This window comes from Antedon mediterranea, chromosome 10 (assembly GCF_964355755.1).
Source record: "Antedon mediterranea chromosome 10, ecAntMedi1.1, whole genome shotgun sequence".
In the NCBI taxonomy this organism is placed as follows: Eukaryota; Metazoa; Echinodermata; class Crinoidea; order Comatulida; family Antedonidae; genus Antedon; species Antedon mediterranea.
In genome coordinates this window covers 10,351,481-10,373,786 of record NC_092679.1, presented here as the reverse complement: position 1 = coordinate 10,373,786, position 22,306 = coordinate 10,351,481, and positions in this window count along the sequence as shown.

Genomic DNA, 22,306 nt, shown 5'->3' with positions numbered 1-22,306 from the left:
ACACTATAATATTTGTAGATGAATGACGCGGACACGTACATTATGTTCATAAGTAATTGATATAAATTGACTTTTATAAGTGGAATTAACACAAATGATTGTAGATAAATATGACGTGAATTGCACGTACATAATGTTGATGAGTAGGCCTATATTGATATAATTGACTTCGAAAAGTGAAATAACACTGATTTGTAGATGAATATGACGTGGACAAGTACATTTATTGATGAGTATATTGATAAATCGACTTTTAAAAGTGAAATAACACTAATATTTATAGATGAATATGACGTGGACACGTACATATGTTGATGAGTATATTGATATAAATCGACTTTTAAAAGAGGAATTAACACTATTGATTGTTGACGTGAATTGCACGTACATAATGTTGATGAGTGTATTGATATAAATCGACTAAACGTTAAATAACACTATCTTGTACAAGTACCCTCACTTGCACTGATGAAGGGCTAGTGTTGCCCGAAAACTCTGCTAACTTTTCTGGCTGTTTTACTTTATCGTTTTGATTTAGCTTTTCGCTTCTTTTTTTGTATCTCCATTGAGACCACAGCATTATTATTATTTCAGTATTTTGCCTTTGGATTTACTAATATTAAAAGTGAAATAACACTAATGACTGTAGATGATATGACATTTATGTTGATGTATATAGTTTTGTATATATAATATGCACACGTACATACGTTGATAGGTATTGATATAAATAGATTTTTAAAAGTACGGTAATAGACACTTTATTTGTAGATGAATACGACATGGACAAGTTGCAATAAATTCTATCGTTATATCGTATGTTGATGAGTATTGATATAAATCGACTTTTTTAAAGTGGAATAACACTAAAATGTATAGATGGATATGGCCTCAACAAGTATTGTATTAAGCGGTACTGTATATTGATAGACTTCATACCTGTAATGTCAATGAAATCTGGCAACAAGAATTGTGTTTGATCCTCCTAATAGTATTCTAATAATCTTGGTTTGTAAAGGAGGCATGAAAAATCTAAACGCATAGCCAGGGGAGGGGTTGGAGTTTCGAACAAACTTCCCTGTGCCCGTCCTACGGTTTTTGTGAACTTTTTAGTAGCGTGCAATTCAAACGCGACTCTACAGCTCACTATGTCGATCGGTCGGTCGGTAAACACCAACTCAAATTTGAGCACGCGACTGCAGCCATGTATAGGCCTATGGCCTGTTTATACTAGAAATCAGCAGTGAAAGTATATGTAAATAATATGTGTTAATATAGAATTAGTTTTTTTATTTTTTAATTTAATAAATAGTATTAAAGTTGATCTTATTCTTTATCTGTGATTAATTATACTCAAATGACTATAGTTTAAAACAGTATTAAACGGCATCTTACATTAATGTTATTTGCTGTTTATTCGAAGTTTATCCTATTCTTTATTACTGTGCTCAAATATACCAAAATGACTATAGTTGAGAACAGTGTTAAACTGGATCGTACATTAATGTTATTTGTTGTATATTGTTAAGTTTATCCTATTCTTTATCATTGTGCTCAAGTATACCAAAATGACTATAGTTGAGAACAGTGTTAAACTGGATCGTACATTAATGTTTTTTGTTGTATATTGTTAAGTTTATCCTATTCTTTATCACTGTTCTCAAGTATACCAAAATGACTATAGTTGAGAACAGTGTTAAACTGGATCGTACATTAATGCTATTTGTTGTATATTATTAAGTTTATCCTATTCTTTATCACTGTGCTTAAGTATACCAAAATGACTATAGTTGAGAACAGTGTTAAACGGGATCGTACATTAATGTTTTTTGTTGTATATTGTTAAGTTTATCCTATTCTTTATCACTGTGCTCAAGTATACCAAAATGACTATAGTTGAGAACAGTGTTAAACGGGATCATACATTAATGCTATTTGTTGTATATTATAGGGGGTTACCCCGGTGAACTGGTTCACACAATAGCCCATGTATCAGGGGGATTACGACCTATCTGATAGGACAGTGATTAATTCACTATTGGTAATCCTTGGCCACATTGCCAAAAGACATAAAATAAAATAAAATAAATAAAATAAATTATTAAGTTTATCCTATTCTTTATCACTGTGCTCAAGTATACCAAAATGACTATAGTCGAGAACAGTGTTAAACAGGATCATACATTAATGTTATTTGTTGTATATTGTTAAGTTTATCCTATTCTTTATCACTGTGCTCAAGTATACCAAAATGACTATAGTCGAGAACAGTGTTAAACGGGATCATACATTAATGTTATTTGTTGTATATTATTAAGTTTATCCTATTCTTTATCACTGTGCTTAACTAAAGCAAAATGACTATAGTTGAGAACAGTGTAAACTGGATCGTACATTAATGTTATTTGTTGTATATTATTAAGTTTATCCTATTCTTTATCACTGTGCTCAAGTATACCAAAATGACTATAGTCGAGAACAGTGTTAAACGGGATCGTACATTAATGCTATTTGTTGTATATTATTAAGTTTATCCTATTCTTTATCACTGTGCTCAAGTATACCAAAATGACTATAGTCGAGAACAGTGTTAAACGGGATCATACCGTAATGCTATTTGTTGTATATTATTAAGTTTATCCTATTCTTTATCACTGTGCTTAAGTATACCAAAATGACTATAGTTGAGAACAGTGTTAAACTGGATCGTACATTAATGTTATTTGTTGTATATTATTAAGTTTATCCTATTCTTTATCACTGTGCTCAAGTATACCAAAATGACTATAGTCGAGAACAGTGTTAAACGGGATCGTACATTAATGCTATTTGTTGTATATTATTAAGTTTATCCTATTCTTTATCACTGTGCTCAAGTATACCAAAATGACTATAGTCGAGAACAGTGTTAAACGGGATCATACCTTAATGCTATTTGTTGTATATTATTAAGTTTATCCTATTCTTTATCACTGTGCTTAAGTATACCAAAATGACTATAGTTGAGAACAGTGTTAAACTGGATCGTACATTAATGTTATTTGTTGTATATTATTAAGTTCATCCTATTCTTTATCACTGTGCTCAAGTATACCAAAATGACTATAGTTGAGAACAGTGTTAAACTGGATCGTACATTAATGCTATTTGTTGTATATTATTAAGTTTATCCTATTCTTTATCACTGTGCTCAAGTATACCAAAATGACTATAGTTGAGAACAGTGTTAAACGGGATCGTACATTAATGTTATATGTTGTATATTGTTAAGTTTATCCTATTCTTTATCACTGTGCTCAAGTATACCAAAATGACTATAGTTGAGAACAGTGTTAAACTACATCGTACATTAATGTTATTTGTTGTATATTGTTAAGTTTATCCTCTATTCTTTATCACTGTGCTCAAGTATACCAAAATTACTATAGTTGAGAACAGTGTTAAACGGGATCATACATTAATGTTATTTGTTGTATAATGTTAAGTTTATCCTATTCTTTATCACTGTTCTCAAGTATACCAAAATGACTATAGTTGAGAACAGTGTTAAACTGGATCGTACATTAATGTTTTTTGTTGTATATTGTTAAGTTTATCCTATTCTTTATCACTGTGCTCAAGTATACCAAAATGACTATAGTTGAGAACAGTGTTAAACGGGATCGTACATTAATTTTATCCTTTGCTTTACTGTGCTTTGATTTGATAAGCAAGTTTGGTTGCCCCGCCCCCATATGCTGCCTACTAAATTAGGATTCCCTAGCTTTTCTATAAAAATTGAAGTACCCACAATGCACGTTATACGGAAGTCATAGTCTTGTAAAATACAGACACAATAGTTTTTATCGTATTGTTTTCATTTAAATATCACTAAGATTGTCTTAAACTACAAACAACTAAAATTAGTGAAGGTATGCAAGTGTTTCTAAATATTTATTACTGGTAGTATCTATATATAAATTTACGTAAGGGCAAAATTCGGTAAATCGCGCCTTACTTCTAGAATTTTCACTCGATGGTATGTAAAGTTGGTTCGTACTTTCGGTACTGATTTTAACCGCCTGATGTAACCCTGTTTACTAATTAAATTGAGTTAGATAATTAGTTATTGACGATTAAAACGAATTTAGGTTCAAAGATTTGCCCCAAATAGGGGTGTTTTCCGATCGTGGTATACACTGTCTAATGGATGTCCATCTTGAAAAATACCCGCCAAAAAAATGCGAGGAGGCTTCGCATTTTTCTATCTCCTCCTACGATAATTGTTTTTAATAGCTGAAAACCGGTTGAACAGCTAGAGTACACCATCATAATGTTGAAGACAGGCCGATTTTCTATAAAAATACTATTTTGATAGATTTAATATACGATTATACAAATGTATTGATTTGCGATGAATGGAACATCCCAATCTCTCAGTCTGCCAGAGTTTGGTTTAACACAAGTACTGTAGGTAAATTTATGAGCCCTTGGTTTAACACATACGGTAGGTAAATATATGGGCCCTTTGAGAATAAACTTGCAATACTTTGACAATACTGTAAATACCTATTAACTATTTTTCATTTGAATCGAACATTTCTTACTGTGAATGTTCGTACTGTTAGATGTAATATAAAAATATATACAAATAAACTTTATTACTGAGACTGTGGATAGGCTCTACTGTTAGATATACAAATAAACTTTATACTGACAGTTCCTTCTCAACGTTTGTATTAATTAATAATTACCAAAAATATAAACGTCGTAGTGGTGTATCGTGACATGTACTTTAATATTTCAATCGATTATGACAGTGACAGTTTTAACAAAGTATTAAATCGCAAATGTTTTAGGCCTACTGTATTTAGAGGTATATTATTTATAGGCCTATAAAACATGAACAAAATATTTCGTTACTCAGTGGATAAAGAATATATTTAAAAATTGTTCCTCTTTGTACCTATCCGCTTTCCCATCCCTCAACCCTAATGTTACATAGCGAGGAGGCTTCGCATTTTCCTATCTCCTCCTACGATAATTGTTTTTAATAGCTGAAAACCGGTTGAACAGCTAGAGTACACCATCATAATGTTGAAGACAGGCCGATTTTCTTTAAAAAATACTATTTTGATAGATTGCTAGAGTACACCATCATAATGTTGAAGACAGGCCGATTTTCTTTAAAAAATACTATTTTGATAGATTTAATATACGATTATACAAATGTATTGATTTGCGATGAATGGAACATCCAGTTTGGTTTAACACAAGTACTGTAGGTAAATTTATGAGCCCTTGGTTTAACACATACGGTAGGTAAATAATATATGGGCCCTTTGAGAATAAACTTGCAATAGGTTCGGAAAATGTTAAAAACCAATTTCTATTATTTGAATCGGTAAACAGTTTCCATTTATTATACATTGATAATGAAACATGAAATATTCCTATTTATGTCCCTCGAGGTTCATTACAATTTATATTTAGTAGTCCCACGGACTTCATCTTAGCCACTCCCCCGAGTGCTAAGGCCAAATTTATGATACCCTACTTTCTATGTAAGTTTAGTTACAGTTAGTTCTTGACGATAATACAACGAATTTAGGTTACACCCTTCGGCCGCGAAAACGTTTCTGTACAAATATGATACCGATTGGCTTTATTTCATTCAACAGCGACCATAATCTCGCCAATTACAGGATAGATAAACTATTTTATTATTGATGTGCTTATAAATTAAGACTCATGTAAACAGCTTGATTACATCATTTTACAGACAAACGAAACTTTTTTAAACCTACTGTTTCAATAACTGAGTATAATACTGTATACGTTTTCATAAGTAAGTGCATATACATTTTCGTGTTTTCATTGACGAGATTGTAATAGTAACTTCAGTAACTATTACAGTACTTATTTATTATACGACACAAGACAATTGTATCTGACAGGTACGTACATTATTCTAAAAAATAAGTCTAGATAGATCCCTTAGGCGTCATAAATCACAGGCCAACAAATCAGTACTCATGACAGAAATTCGACCCAGTTTGGTTCACACAAATGTTTACAGGAAGTTCAACACCACAACCGATGATTTGCCCTAAATATTTAGGTAGACTACAGTTTAATTTTTCACTGAATAGGAGCTTGAATTTCCGATTTCCATTTCGCAGAATGTCTAGGTCTATTTATTTAGTTTGGTTCTTATAATATATAAATACAATCAACTTTATTACTGCGGTTCCATCACCACCACCACGTGCCGCCGCCCAATTCCCGTACATACATTTCCATTTCTCCCTAATTTCTTTAATCCACATAAATTAATTGTCCTTTATGGAATCCAGTATTGGTTTTGTTGTCTCTATTTCTGAATACCCCAATTAGGGGGACACTTCCGTTTTTGTTTAGTGTCCCAAAAAAGTCCCCGTCCGTGGATTCTACTGTATTCGAGAACCATCTGTGAGCACCCCTAGATGGTACGCGAGCGAAGCGAGCGTGCCATCTAGTTAATACAATTTGGATTATATCATTTTCCAGAAAGGTAGAAAAAAACATAAAATAGTTGAGAATTCTCAACTAGCCAGGATGGTATAGGAAATATAGCTCGTATGGGATGAAACCAAGGAGTTGCAACTCCCTGACATGATGAAACCAAGTTCTATTAATATCCAATCCAATCAAATCTTCCTTTAAAACTCCCTAAGTTGTTAATAATCAATGTACATGAACATGCTCCTGTCTTCATTTTGGGGGTCCGAACATATCTGCTGTATTTGGAGAATACAGTAAGTCTACATCCCTACTACTGTATACAGTATATCAGAAGAATGAATCCGCGATTTTTGCATTGGAAATTTGTAACAGAGCGTGGTTGGCCGCCCTCATGAGGGCGATGAACTATAAAATAGCGTATCCGGATATTCACCCGCTGGACATTTACCCCCCCGGAAAACTACCCCCCGGACAACCACCACCTGGACCACTACCCCCTTAGGACAACTACCCCTTTAGGACAACTACCCTCCGGACAAATACCACCCGGACAACTACCCCCTTAGGACAACTACCCCCTTAGGACAACTACCCCCTGGACAACTACCCCCCGGACAATTACCCCCTAGGAACAATTACCCTCCGGACAATTACCCTCCGGACAATTACCCCCCGGACGATTACACCCCCCCCATCCCGGGTAATTACCCCGCGGACAACTACCTCTGACACAATACTCCCCGTAGGACAACTACTTCCTGGACAATACTCCGAGGGCAAATAATCTTTTAGGACAACTACCTCCGTAGGACAACTAACCCCTGGACAACTACCCCCGGACAATTACCCCCTAGGAACAATTACCCCTTGACAATTACCCCCTAGAAACAATTACCCCTTGACAATTACCCCCGGAGAATTACCCCCCCCCCCGGGTAATTACCCCGCGGACAACTGCCTCTGACACAATACTCCCCGTAGGACAACTACCTCCTGGACCTGGACAATACTCCGAGGGCAAATAATCTTTTAGGACAACTACCTCCGTAGGACAACTAACCCCTGGACAACTACCACCCAGAAAACTATCCCTTTAGAACAACTACCCCCGGACGGATAACTACCACCCAGACCATTCAACAACCTGACTCTGCAACAGCGTATAATAGGAATTAATAACTATATTTTAATTCGTTACTTTGACGAATTACTATTCATTATTGTAAACAAAAGTAAAAGATTGAACATAAATATAGCCTGGTATAAACTGAAGATTGTCACACATGATCATAGGATAGTCGAACGTATTATATAGTACTCCCTGTATTTACTGTAAAGACTGGGTTCGCTAATAATAATAATAATTTTTGCGTCAGGACAATGCTTCGATAACCACACTGGTCTTAAAAGAATTAATTTTTGTCTCAAATTTGTCATTTGTATTTTTGTACACTTGAAGAATAATATCACTTTGATATTTGACCTCAATGTTCACTCACCGAATAAACGGCGATCTTTAAATAAATTCCCCTCAAATAAACGGTGACCATGTAACTCCCATGACACATCATATGGAATAATCGGCGTCTATTTTCATTAGATTATACCCCCTCCCATTGAATAAACAACTGTCTTCCAATAAATGTCCACCTAAAAACCACTTAAACAATAAACAGCCCAGGCCGTTTTTTTTCAATAAATACGGTACTTTAAATCTAGCACATCTAGGGTCTAGCGTGCTGTTAAACAGAATAATCGGTTAAAAACGGGTGTTTCGAAACTAGAGACCCGAGACCAGAGACCAGAGACCCGAGACCCAATACGAAAAGGGAGACCTAAATATACGAAAAGGGAGACCCACGTACGAAAAGGGAGACCCCACTATACGAAAAGGGAGACTCCACTATACGAAAAGGGAGACCTAAATATACGAAAAGGGAGACCAAATATACGAAAAAGGAGACCCAAATATACGAAATGGGAGACCCAAATATACGAAAAGGGAGACCCACTATAAGAAAAGGGAGACCCCACTATACGAAAAGAGAGACCACACTATACGAAAAGGGAGACCCTAATATACGAAAAGGGAGACTCAAATATAGGTCTCCCTTTTCGTATTGGGTCTCGTGTCAGGTCTCTGGTCTCGGGTCTCTAGTTTCGAAACACCCGTTAAAAACCGGGGGGTAGTTGACCGGGGGGTAGTTGACCGGGGGGTAGTTGTCCTAAGGGGGTAGTTGTCCTAAGGGGGTGGTTGTCCGGGGGGTAGTTGTCCGGGGGGTTGTTGTCCTAAGGGGGTAGTTGTCCTAAGGGGGTAGTTGTCCGGGGGGTAGTTGTCCGGGGGGGGGGCGGTAGTTGTCCTAAGGGGGTAGTTGTCCGGGTGGTAAACATCCGGGGGGTAACTGTCTAGGGGGTAGGTGTCCTAGAACCATAAAATAGATGGTGACTACTTCTTCGCATGCAGCTAAAGTAAAATGACGTCACGTTAAAGTGGGTCGTCATGCATATTAATGAAGCAAACTTGCTGAGCGTGTTTTCCACCACGCGCGACGCGAGATTTATCGAAACTCCGGAGCCATCGACTGACGATCATATTTTTAACAATTAAAATCACGGCATATATAATTATAATATAATTGTTTTCACTGCTGAGGATAATAAATAATATATTTAATTTTAACATAACAGGAAAGCCTAGATACTTCCAGTGCGAATAAAAAATAATAACAATAATGTACAGTATTACTATTAGTACATTATGTATTTTCAGATGTTGCAAGACATGAGATCCGAAATAGGCTAGGCCTAGTGGTAGCGCAGTGCATACCTCTAGGAAGGGTGGGTGGGAAGTGTAGTTAGCCGTGGCATCGTGCAGATGTACACTAACCCAGCATTATGCTGGGTTAGTGTACATCTGCACGTGCTGGGTTAGTGTACATCTGCACGATGCCACGCGGTAACGATGAAGGAGGATATGGATGGCCTGATAGTGTGTAGTGTACTAATAAACTACTACTCAAATATACTGTATTTTACTTTAGTTAGGCCGCTAGTGAGTAGGTAGTATCATAGAAAATCTTTCTAGGCATAGGCATCTAAGCCAAATGGGTCAAATAAACAACTATATTTAATCTGCTTCTTTGTTATCAGGAACAATATCGGAATAATTTTATTTTCCGTACCACCGATCGCAGATCGCACCATCATTTATCACTGAAAACATTTTGTAAAATCAAAGATTGTATAGCGCCGCTACGCGCTTATTTGGTACAAGCAGAGACAAACATACCTTTTGCATATGCATGAGACTCTGTGACGACACGCTTTAACGTGACGTCATTTTACTTTAGCTGCATGCGAAGAAGTAGTCACCAAAATAGATAGATACAAAATATCCTCATTCCCGAGAGGGTGTCTAGAAAACTCAGATCTAGATGACTCAGATCTCAGATATTTCAGAAAAGTCAGATATTGATATCTGAGTTTTCTAGATCTAGAAAAGTCAGATATCTGAGTTTTCTAGATCTAGAATATCTGAGTTTTCTAGATCTAGAAAAGTCAGATATCTGACTTTTCTAGATCTAGAAAACTCAGATATATCTGAGATCTGACTTTTCTAGATCTGAGTTTTCTAGACACCGTACCCTAATGCACTGTATTTTCTTTATGATTTAAGCCGTAGGCCGCTTCTACATGTTACAATATTAGTAAGAACGTACACAGTAATCAGTTTTAATAATACTCTGGTATTTCAAATGACCTACCTGCTGATTAATAATGATTGTTTACCTTTTTTGGGGTAGGGGTAATACAAGTAGCCATAGGTTAAATAATTAATGACATTACAAAAGGTAAAATCTTTTTTGAAAATGGAAACATTCTCGTATCTACAAATATGTCAATATTATTTAAATATGCCAATATTATTGCATTATGATTATTTAATTGGCTAAAAATTGGCTAAAATGATTCATATATAATAGTTATATAAATTCTGATTTATATAACAATTTTGAGGTACATGTATTAGCTATTAATAATATGTACACAACTTAACAAAACAATCAGTTTCATTATTTTCTGTACATTTTGGGGTACGGGGTTAAGTGAGCCTAAACAGTGTGGTTTTTCCTATTAGCAACTTACTGGACTGCTGCAGTGCTGTAACGTCATAATGTCTGCAATAAATTAACGGAGTTGCAGCTTGTTGTGGATACAGAAAACCCCCACATCCTTGCGGCTACAGAAACGTGGCTTGGCAATGAAATCAATGATGCAGAAATAACTATAGAGAGTGGTTACCAGATATTCAGAACGATCGAAATAGGATGTTGGTGAAGACGTAGTGCTGGTCATTAGTGATGCGTGTAAACCAACATCTGCGCTTAATCACAACAACTTGGAAATTGTATGGGTTGAGATTACATGTAAGCTTGGTACTCTTGATCGGATGCTTCTATCGCCCACCCAATGCTGTACACACAAAACTTTTTAAATGCTATGGAAGAAGTACTAGATAAAAGACGCTTTACACGATCATGCTTCCCACGTTTTTTTTCATATGGATTATGACATGCGGCCGTCATACGAACATAGGTTGCGGACTCTAAAATTACCAACTATTTATAGGCCTAATAGAATAAAATTCATTCGTGTTAAATTTGTTGTGAAGTGCTTCTGTACAGATTTCTCTAATTGATGGTGCCTTGCTACCTACACCTGTTGAACGTAGAATTGAGAAACTTGTTTTCAGATGAGAAGTTTCGTACTAATGCTTTATTCACGCTGCTGCTTTAGCCAGGTACGTCCCAAGATGACTACTCATTCAGAAGCTAAAGCAAACAGCAGTTATAGTTCTAGAGGCCGACGTTTTTGGTACTTTGTCAACGGTTCCAGGACGATTCGGCCCTGAGACGATTCGGCCCGGGACTATTCGGCCAACTTTTGGTGGGACGATTCGGCCTACTTTTGGGCCGAAACATCCCATTTCGTGGGCCGAAACGTCTCACTTTAGACCAAATTTATATAATTTTTTTTTGGTATTTATCAAGTTTTTTAAAGGTTTTTAACAATCCGTATTTTATTGATATTGACAATGTTGATATAATATATATAATAAATTACTAAAAAAACGTCATTTTATATTCAATTTATTACTTCAGAAACCTTGTTTATTTCGTGCTTTCGCCAAGCGGCCAACAGAGGGCGTAACTTGTTTACATCGTTCGCGTGACTAAAAAAAGATCATTTTCGACAATGTTTTCAAAATGTTTGCTTTATTGCATCTTTATTCCTAGTAGTACTACCCTACCGTCTCTCTGAAAATAAAGTTTGGGGAAAAAGCTTATTTTATGCTTATAAAATGCATATCAAAGCCGATAAATTTAAGTGTACCGAATCGTCTCAGGGCCGAATCGTCCCGTTACCCTGTCAACATAGGCCAGTATTATAATAATTCACTGTCAAATAATCAAAACATTATTTATGGTATTTACAATGAGTCCCATTTGACTGTCAATCTAGACCGATAATTCGCTGTAAGATAATCATTGAATTATTATGAAAACAGTCCATAATTTATAATAGTAAAGTTTTTGGTTGTAATAGGATACAATTTGTTGACACTTGAAGCATCTAATGCTTGATCTAGAAGTGACCCCCAGACTTGACCTTGGCAATAAAATAAACTAAAGTGACAGAAATTGAGTCTGTTTAGTATAATAAAGTAATATTATTTATACATCATTTTTATTTAAATTATTTTTTCAAGGGGACAAAATATCTTTAAAACTGTTACGTCAACAATCGAACAGAGTTTTTTGTAAAAAATATTTCTTGTTTACTCTGTAATGTTTTTATTTCATTTCCACGGATGTGGGATGAGATTCCGGTCTATATCACAGACATGTTCATTTACAATGATTGTCATTTTTATTCTGCTTTATGTAACCGGATTGTTAAATGTTTAACCTCGTTACTGTAATTTTTCCAACCAGTCACTATCAGGCGACATTCTTTGCTTTTTGACAAGCCGCCAGGATAGTGTCCTGTTTTTTTCCCTTGCCAACTGTCTTGCTTGTTTTATGTAATCTTTTTCTTTTTTGTTGTATTATTAGGTCTGAAAAAAATGAATATAAATAACAATAGCCATCTATATCTATATTATCTATATATTAATGCTACTAAATTGTTCGCGTATTTTAGGTATCTCCTCCAAAACCACTGATCGGAACGTGCTCACATTTGGCACACTGATGTTTATTGAGGGGCCGAACACGATAGGCTATGTCACTTTCTTGAATTTTAAGGATAAACACTAAAAAAAGGCAAAAAATAGCAGTATTTTGACGTCTCAGCGACCATATTACGTCACTGTATAAACTACTGAGCCTCCTCTGTCGTGTACCACCGCCATGGCCGGATCTACAAATACCATGCCACGGCGGGTTCTAGGACACCTACCCCCTAGACAGTTACCCCCCGGATGTTTACCACCCGGAAAACTACCCCCTTAGGACAACTACCCCCTTAGGACAACTACCCCCCGGACAACTACCCCACGGACAACTACACCCTTAGGACAACTACCCCCTTAGGATAACAACCCCCCGGACAACTACCCCCCGGACAACCACCCCCTTAGGACAACTACCCCCTTAGGATAACTACCCCCCGGGTAACTACCCCCGGGTAACTATCCCCCGGTCAACTAACCCCAGGTCAACTACCCCCCCCCACCAATCCAAAAGTAGACAAATATATATGACCGGTTTCTGTAAAAATGAAATCATCTGTTTTTAACGGGTGTGTTTCGAAACTAGAGACCCGAGACCACAGACCTGACATGAGACCCAATACAAAAAGGGAGACCTATATTTGGGTCTCCCTTTTCGTATATTAGGGTCTCCCTTTTCGTATAGTGTGGTCTCTCTTTTCGTATAGTGGGGTCTCCCTTTTCTTATAGTGGGTCTCCCTTTTCGTATATTTGGGTCTCCCATTTTGTATATTTGGGTCTCCCTTTTCGTATATTTGGGTCTCCCTTTTCGTATATTTAGGTCTCCCTTTTCGTATATTAGGGTCTCCCTTTTCGTATAGTGGGGTCTCCCTTTTCGTACGTGGGTCTCCCTTTTCGTATATTTAGGTCTCCCTTTTCGTATTGGGTCTCGGGTCTCTGATCTCTGGTCTCGGGTCTATAGTTTCGAAACACCCGTTTTTAACTGTTTATTCTGTTTAACAGCACGCTAGACCCTAGATGTGCTAGATTTAAAGTACCGTATTTATTGAAAAAACGGCCTGGGCTGTTTATTGTTTAGATGGTTTGTAGGTGGACATTTATTGGAAGAAAGTTGTTTATTCAATGGGAGGGGGTATAATCTAATGGCAATAGACGCCGATTATTCCATATGATGTTTCATGGGAGTGACATGGTCACCGTTTATTTGAGGGGAATTTATTTAAAGATCGCCGTTTATTCGGTGAGTGAACATTGAGGTCAAATATCAAAAGTGATATTATTCTTCAAGTGTACAAAAATACATATATGAAAAATTTTAGACAAAAATTAATTCTTTTAAGACCAGTGGTTATTATCGAAGCATTGTCCTGACGCAAAAATTATTATTATAATTAGCGAACCCAGTCTTTACAGTAAATACAGGGAGTACTATAAATACGTTCGACTATCCTATGATCATGTGTGACAATCTTCAGTTTATACCAGGCTATATTTATGTTCAATCTTTTACTTTTGTTTACAATAATGAATAGTAATTCGTCAAAGTAACGAATTAAAATATAGTTATTAATTCCTATTATACACTGTTGCAGAGTCAGGTTGTTGAATGGTCTGGGTGGTAGTTGTCCGTCCGGGGGGTAGTTGTTCTAAAGGGATAGTTGTCTGGGTGGTAGTTGTCCAGGGGTTAGTTGTCCTACGGAGGTAGTTGTCCAAAAAGATTATTTGCCCTCGGAGTATTGTCCAGGTCCAGGAGGTAGTTGTCCTACGGGGAGTATTGTGTCAGAGGTAGTTGTCCGCGGGGTAATTACCCGGTGGGGAGGGGGGGGGGGTAATTCTTCGGGGGTAATTGTCAGGGGGTAATTGTTCCTAGGGGGTAGTTGTCCAGGGGTTAGTTGTCCTACGGAGGTAGTTGTCCTAAAAGATTATTTGCCCTCGGAGTATTGTCCAGGAAGTAGTTGTCCTATGTCCTAGGGGGAGTATTGTGTCAGAGGTAGTTGTCCGCGGGGTAATTACCCGGGGGGGGGGGGGAGAGGGGGTAATTGTCCAGGGGGTAATTGTTCCTAGGGGGTAATTGTCCGGGGGGTAATTGTTCCTAGGGGGTAATTGTCCTAAGGGGGTTGTTGTCCTAAGGGGGTAGTTGTCCTAAGGGGGTTGTTGTCCTAAGGGGGTCGTTGTACGGGGGGTATTTGTCCGGGGGGTAGTTGTCCTAAAGGGGTAGTTGTCCTAAGGGGGTAGTGTTCCAGGTGGTGGTTGTCCGAGGGGTAGTTTTCCGGTGGGTAAATGTCCAGGGGGTGAATATCCGGATACGGCCGCGGCGCTATAAAAAAAGTCTTTAGTCAACCGTATCGAATGATTGCGTCGTCGTTGATCTGCCGACTGATTGCTAGACCACAATTTAATTTAAGTAGCAAATAGCTAGCAAATCTCCCACACACAAAATTTGTAAAATATCAAAACCAAAAATAAAATGTAAATGAACACACACAAACAAACGATTCCAAATGGTTTTATATATTGTTTTTCAATCGATTCATGTTAAACTTTTTTTATCTGTAGGCTATGTATCAAATAATTAATACACCACGAAAAAAAACCCCAAAATAATATAGTTTGGCATTTTATACTTTCGTTAGGGTTTGCGCGCATCATCACACAGCACAGTTTTTCGCTAGCGTCTTTTATTTTCGCAAAGTCTGAACAGTCAAAAGTAAAGTATAAAGTTTACACTTAGGCCTACGTTAACTAGCATCTTGACAATAATTTTGTAATAAGTTTAAAAATAATGCTATACATCCTAAGATTTTTTCTAATTAATTACTAATTAGCATATATAAAACTCTTTAAAAAGTAGGGTAAAAACATGTGCGACGAAATGTTTTTAAACAAAAAACTCCTCAATCTAAAGTTTAAATAGTAATATTTATGAATCAAGTAAAAAACAGCGAACTAATTTGCGCTCCGCGCCAGCGCCACAAAGGCAAGATCAATCAGCTGTACCTATTGTTCTCTATTTAGCGCTTTAAGCCAAATTTTTATTACGAGAAAGAAACCGAAAGGTCCTGAATAATTTCGAATTACGTTGAAATATAAACACAAACTAAAAATAAATTTATGGTCAAATTTCAACGATTAACCCTTAATGAAATTAAGCAATTACTATCTGAGCTCAACATTATATAATTCGCTTTATCAAGCCTGTTCTATTTTCCACTATAGTCCAGATCCCTGTGTATTTTCGTGTGCAGATCATGGGGAAAGTGTAAACATTGTGTTTTATGAATATTTGAATCATGCTGGTTATAAAAACCCATGTTGTCAAATTTCTAAAATTCATCTTTGACCTCTGACCTCAATTTGAATGTTTTGACCCATTGAAAACAAAATGGTCATATCTTTGCAACGCGTAGATTAAATGAAATAATTTTAGTGTCAAATTATTTTGGAGATGCATATTAATATTCGTTCTAATGGAAAAGTTTGTCCAAAAATGGCTGGAAGTATGATTTTTGGCATATTTGACCTTTGACCTACATATCATATAACTCCGTAACTAACAGTTGGACAAACTTTAAATAGGGCTCAAATTAATCTGTAGGTATATGTTTCTATTCAGTCTAATAAGAACTTTTTCAAGAAAATGATCCGAAATATTTTTATTGACCTTTGACCTGTACTGGTAGTACACATTTCTATAATCTCAAAAACTATTGGCCGTAAAATGGTTGTTTTTGTGAAATGGTTCGAAAAATTTACATTTATATGTTTTATAATAACAACATTTGTTAGAAATGTAAAAGAATTTTATTTATGATCACTAACTTTGTAATTTATTAACATCACTAGCATTTGTTATAATATTAAAATGTGTTATATTTGCCGATTTTAAGCAAATCACATGAATTTATCAGAATTATGTGTATTTAATATAAAGTTTATTTTTTTTGATATAAAGAAAATTTAATTATCTATCAAATAAGACTATTTTCAAATTATTATGGCTAAAACTTAATTAGATACAGGCAAAAAAGTGTATTTTTACTTGTGTGAACGCGCCCTCAATCTTCATTTTTTCCCTCAAAATACCACATTTTTATGTTTATTTAAAAACAAAGTTGATCATGATTGATTAGTTAGGAGGACTCGCGAGTAGGTTCAGTAGTAAAAACACTGCTGAATTTAAAATTAACAATGGTTTTAACAGTTTATTTAAACAAGAAAACACAAGCTAAGTTTTCTGATATTACCACAAGTTGCTTTTTATGATAGGATTAGATAGGATACTAACGGTGATACTAACTAACTGGACTACTAGGTGAATTTATTCGCGCCAATTGATCATTCTCTTAAATTTTGTCAATTTAACTCTCACACATAGATACACTACCTGTGATTAAAGAAAAACGTACCTACTTAAGAACTATCCAAACTCTGGTTGTAATATTCAGACATGGTTGCTATTCCAATAAAATCAAAGCTGAACGTACCAGAAATTACATCTTGCAGCAATAAAGAACATGTTACTTTTTTTGCAGCAAAGCAGCAGCTCATCATAATCTGTACACCGAAATCAGCGTACTTGTAATTCAACAAATGTGCCAACTCGACAATTTTTATTTATTCATAGGAATCACCTTTAAAATACAAAGAAACATCAAGGTACAAAGTTCTAAATACTAACACATAACATCAGAACAAAATGTAAACTAATTAATTAATTAGATCTGTATGATGAAAATACATAATACGTAAACTGTATGTACAATATATATAACTTACAAAAATAAAAACAGAACAACAAAAATATATGATAATAAATAAGACAAGACTCTCGATGTTTATACAAACTTCATAACTGAGAAGAAGTGATTGATCGGCACTGTTTCAGACTATTGAATTGAATTGAAATTTATATTTTATATTTATATTTTTTTTATTATAGACAACGAAGAGTAAACCTATTTAGAGTGGGATTTATTTCGTAGAAAGCCATCACTGCATAACATAGTATAGTGGTCTGTTAGAGTATACTCAATAATTTGGATAAATAATGGATTCTCTTTAAAAAAAATTACATTTGGATCTGAAACAGTTCCTTGCGGAGATGCAGTCCATTGATCAACAATTGCTCTTGCAACCACTAAACGTTATAACCAATTAATTGTAAAGATCCTGCAGCTTTATTTAAATATGAACTTTACTGTCATTCCACAACACAATTTGATAATGTTGGGTTTCTCTGAGAGCCAAATAGGGCAACACTAGTTTATGATGTCCTTCGAGCGATTCTAAAACAGGATCTAACAGACCCTTTCAATGACCCACAGTTGTGCTCTATGATAATGCCCTCTGGCAACAGCATCTACTATGGACATTATGTAGTATGTAATAAGTAGTAAGGGTGTCAGGAAACCTAAGACCACGAAAGCTAAGACCCCCCTAAGACCTAAGATTACAAATATTTATCTTTCGCACCTGCCTTGTATTTTAACTCCCAACATTATTCTGAATACCACACCTTAGAATTGGCACTTTCATGAAAAAGAATCACATAAAAAGTAACAAATACATTTTTAAATTGATGATTTTACAGACGTTTTTCTCGCACACAAAATGATCACTAGCCTACAGTACAGTAGGCCTACCCCATGTTCAATGTTTTTGTTTCTATGGAACGTCAAAAGAGCAAAAATTATATAGAGGGCTGAAAACTCTGTGGAGTCCATCTACAGTGTGGATGGAACAATGTAAAATTAAAATTGTAATGATAATAGTATAATCATGCAAGTACGAAGAAATAAATACTGGCAAATAAATTTTAATTTAAAAATCATGATAAGTTTTTTTGTTTCTGTTTCTTATTATTGTTGCTCTTTTGGCGCTCCATAGAAACAAAAACATTGAGCATGGGGAGCTCGGGGAGTTACAGTATACAAAGAAACACGTCTGTTAAATCATCAATTTAAAGAATTTATTTATTTGTTTTTATGTGTTTCTCCTTCTGAAAGTACTTATAAGTCCTAATTTAGTGTGGTATTTAGGATAAAGTTAGTCAACAAATTTGGAGTCAAAATACAAGAAATGCAGGTGCGTAAGAAAACATCCTCTGAACCAACACAATGGAGTAAATATATACCAACAAACAACCCGTCAAGTTTGTTTGTTGTAAAGAAAAAATATACATTTACTCAACGGGCGAAAATAATGTGAGTTTAATCTATGTTTTACGGTAGTATTAAATTATATTTATGGTAATAAATGAAACCTACTGTGTTTAAAATTATGTATGGATAAACAAGTATTGTTTTTAAGCTGTAGTATATCTTAGAATTTGTAATCTTAGGTCTTGGGTCTTAGCTTTCGTGATCTTAGGTCTTAGGGGGTCTTAGCTTTAGTGGTCTTAGGTTTCGTGACACCCTAAGTAGGAAGTATGTAGGCCTACCTTAAGTGACATAATTGGTCAAGATGTTAAATAAACCCTTGACAGTATGTATCATATGTATGCATAATAAGTGGCATCTTGGTGGTATTCCAATCATTGTACCGGTTTACGGTTATTAAAAAGGACCTGAAATGCTACACGCTGTAGACGTGCATTAAATCACCCGATTCTGCTACTGTCCACAGGTGCTATCTGTAAAACTATAGCAAGTTATACACGTTGTTGTCTGCTATAAATGCTGTAATTTTAACACACGGTACACTGTCCGTAGCACAGTGTCTGTTAACAATTTACAATGATGTACAACCATAGGCAGGTTTTCGTACTGCCATGCAAGAATGGATAGGCCTAGGTGTTTTCCGCCGCTTTTAGGCCTTTTAGTCAATTATTGTTATTATTATACGAATTACGTAATTAGTCTAGTAGCTCATCTACCTTTTTAGCAGGGCATAATGAATATTGTAGCTAGGCTAGGCCTACTAGTCTAGCGGGAAATCAACCAATTATTTGGTTGGATACGAGTTTAGGGTAGGAAGTTAAGTACGAGTTGGCATGGGTACGAGTCGACCAGGGGTGAATCGACCAGGGTACACCCGGCCGCCCTACTAGAGCATAGGCTACAGGCCTGCAGGAATGGGAAATCTGTCCTAGCTATAGGCATAGGCCTACATTGGGACGCCCAAAAAAGCCATCCCATGAGCATAAAAAGGCCTCGTAGAGCCAGACGTGTTAGTATACTACACAGTACTAGTACGTCTACCATTTATTATAGTTCCATGGTACTATACTACGGATCACTACTATCTAAGCCTAGCTAGTATGCTAGAGTTCCAGTAATTTCGGTCGCGTTTTCAGCCTACTTATCAGGAGGGCATGTGAGAGGGAGTGTTGACAAAGTGCGAGGCAGCGAGGCACGCGAGGCATGCCAAATATTTGTGCGAGGCATCATTTTATCATTTCCAAAAGTGCGAGGCATGCGAGGCATATAGTTTACAATTTCAAAAAGGTGCGAGGCATATCTTAACGTGCTATTATGCTATATTATAGGCCTAATAATCAATCGATACAAGCGTATCTAAATAGATTCGTGTATACACTCATCATGTTGTTTATTTTTATGTAACGATTGTTTTTTCATTCAAGTCATATCGTGTCAAATCAAACAAATACTTTTACAAAAGTGCCCAAACTACGGTTCAAAAATCTGAACGACAGTCTTCAACTTTCGATAAACAATAATTGTTATAGCGACACACTCATCAAATGACTGCAATGTTTGTTGGCATTTCGAGCGTGTTCACTCACATGTCTCTCGAACATAGCAGAGTGAAAATAATATTTTGTCACACCCCTGCGCCTAGATCCGGTAGACCCGAGAGATGGAAAATCCCTCTGTACTATTTAGCAGGTAGCGGAATGATTCAGCCCTCAGCTCAGAGGATTGTGGTGCATTCCCCTCCTATAGCACGTGGTTTCAGCAGCAACGCACAGACTTCTCTCTGAGCGGCGTGCCAAAGACATTTTTGACATTCCATTCTCTAGGAACAACACGTGTACCTCTCTCGCAAATAAGGTGAACAGCGATTGCCAGGACAAGTTCAATAACTGGCGGTGAATAAAAGGTAACTGATATGGCGATCCAATAACATGCCGCAAAGAAAAAAATTGCGACAGAATTCTGGAGCGCGTGTGAAAAAAGACTTACGCAGGGCCGTAACCAGGTTTGACGGCGGGGTGGATCGTTAAGTTGTTTAGTGGAACCCAGGGGCGGATCCAGGATATTGAAATAGGGGTGGCGTAGCTACTTTGCGAGCGAAGCGAGCAAACATTGGCTGGGGGCCAGGGGGCCGCCAAGGGCCCCCGGTCGGGATCCAGGGGCCGACGGCCCCTGGAAATTTTGGCGTTCTAGCGCATTTTAAGTCGTTTAAAACGATTTACAAACATCTCATAATGTCATTTACCAAACACTCTAAAGCTCGCAAATTACGACATGTGGAATATGCAGCTGATACTTACCTAGGGTAGCAAAAGCAAGCTAACAACTTGCCTTTACTTTTAATACCTAGGCCGGTATTATTTTTTTACACGCGCGCCGGGTCGATCGCAATCACTATACTTCGCATGCAGCTAAAGTAAAATGACGTCACGTTAAAGCGGGTCGTCACAGAGTCTCATGAATATTAATGAAGCAAACTTGCTGAGAGTGTTTTCACCACGCAACACATGCGACGCGAGATTTATCGAAACTCCGAGCCATCGACTGACGGTCATGTTTTTGACAATTAAAATCACGGCATATTCAACGACCTGGTTTAAACGATCGTTTAAAAATTAGCGGTCCAGCTCGATTACATTATATTTAGTGATTTGAAAAAAACAAAACACCTCTTTTGTCATGATGTCATCGCGATGTGTTTTATGAGAATCATCGACGGGAAAGCAAATAAAACAACAAGGGTCATGAAATGCTGCAGCATTGTTAATATTTTAATAGTAATACGTTTTAATAAAATTTAGCCCTAACGGGATAATTTTCATAGGCACTATACAGTCCTAGCCTTTGTTTTTATTGTACTTAATAAATGGGCGCGTAGTATAGTAGCACTGACCATGTGGCTTCATCAACTCTATTGATCGTCTGAGGTACCGCTACTCTACAATACGGGAGTGACGATCACAAAGGATGCCGACCTGCTTAGTGTGTGTGGAACGCGACCAAGCTCACCACGTGGCTTTTATCAACTTGCTCCTTTTACACTTAACTGTGAATGATCGTTGGTAACGCTAGAGATTGATAGTACACAAAGGATGTCGACGGACATGCTTGGTGGAATGCGATCAAGCTGACGATGTGCTCCGACGACGTACTATTTTCACTATGAAAAAGTGCAAACCATCGGTGATTGATGACCGTCGAAACGATACGTGTTTTTAAAATCTATTAAATTAAAAAAAAAAATACGCCCCCGCTAGATCCGCCACTGGAACCAATACCCTCGATTTTTTTTTCTCTATAGGCCTATGGCCGCAAATCGCATTTACGGCTATTCTCTTTTGTTTATGAACTATATTGTTGGTGTAATTTCCAGCCCACAAATTTCAATTGCCGACCTTAATATTGCCGACCTTATTGTCAGAGGACGGCATTC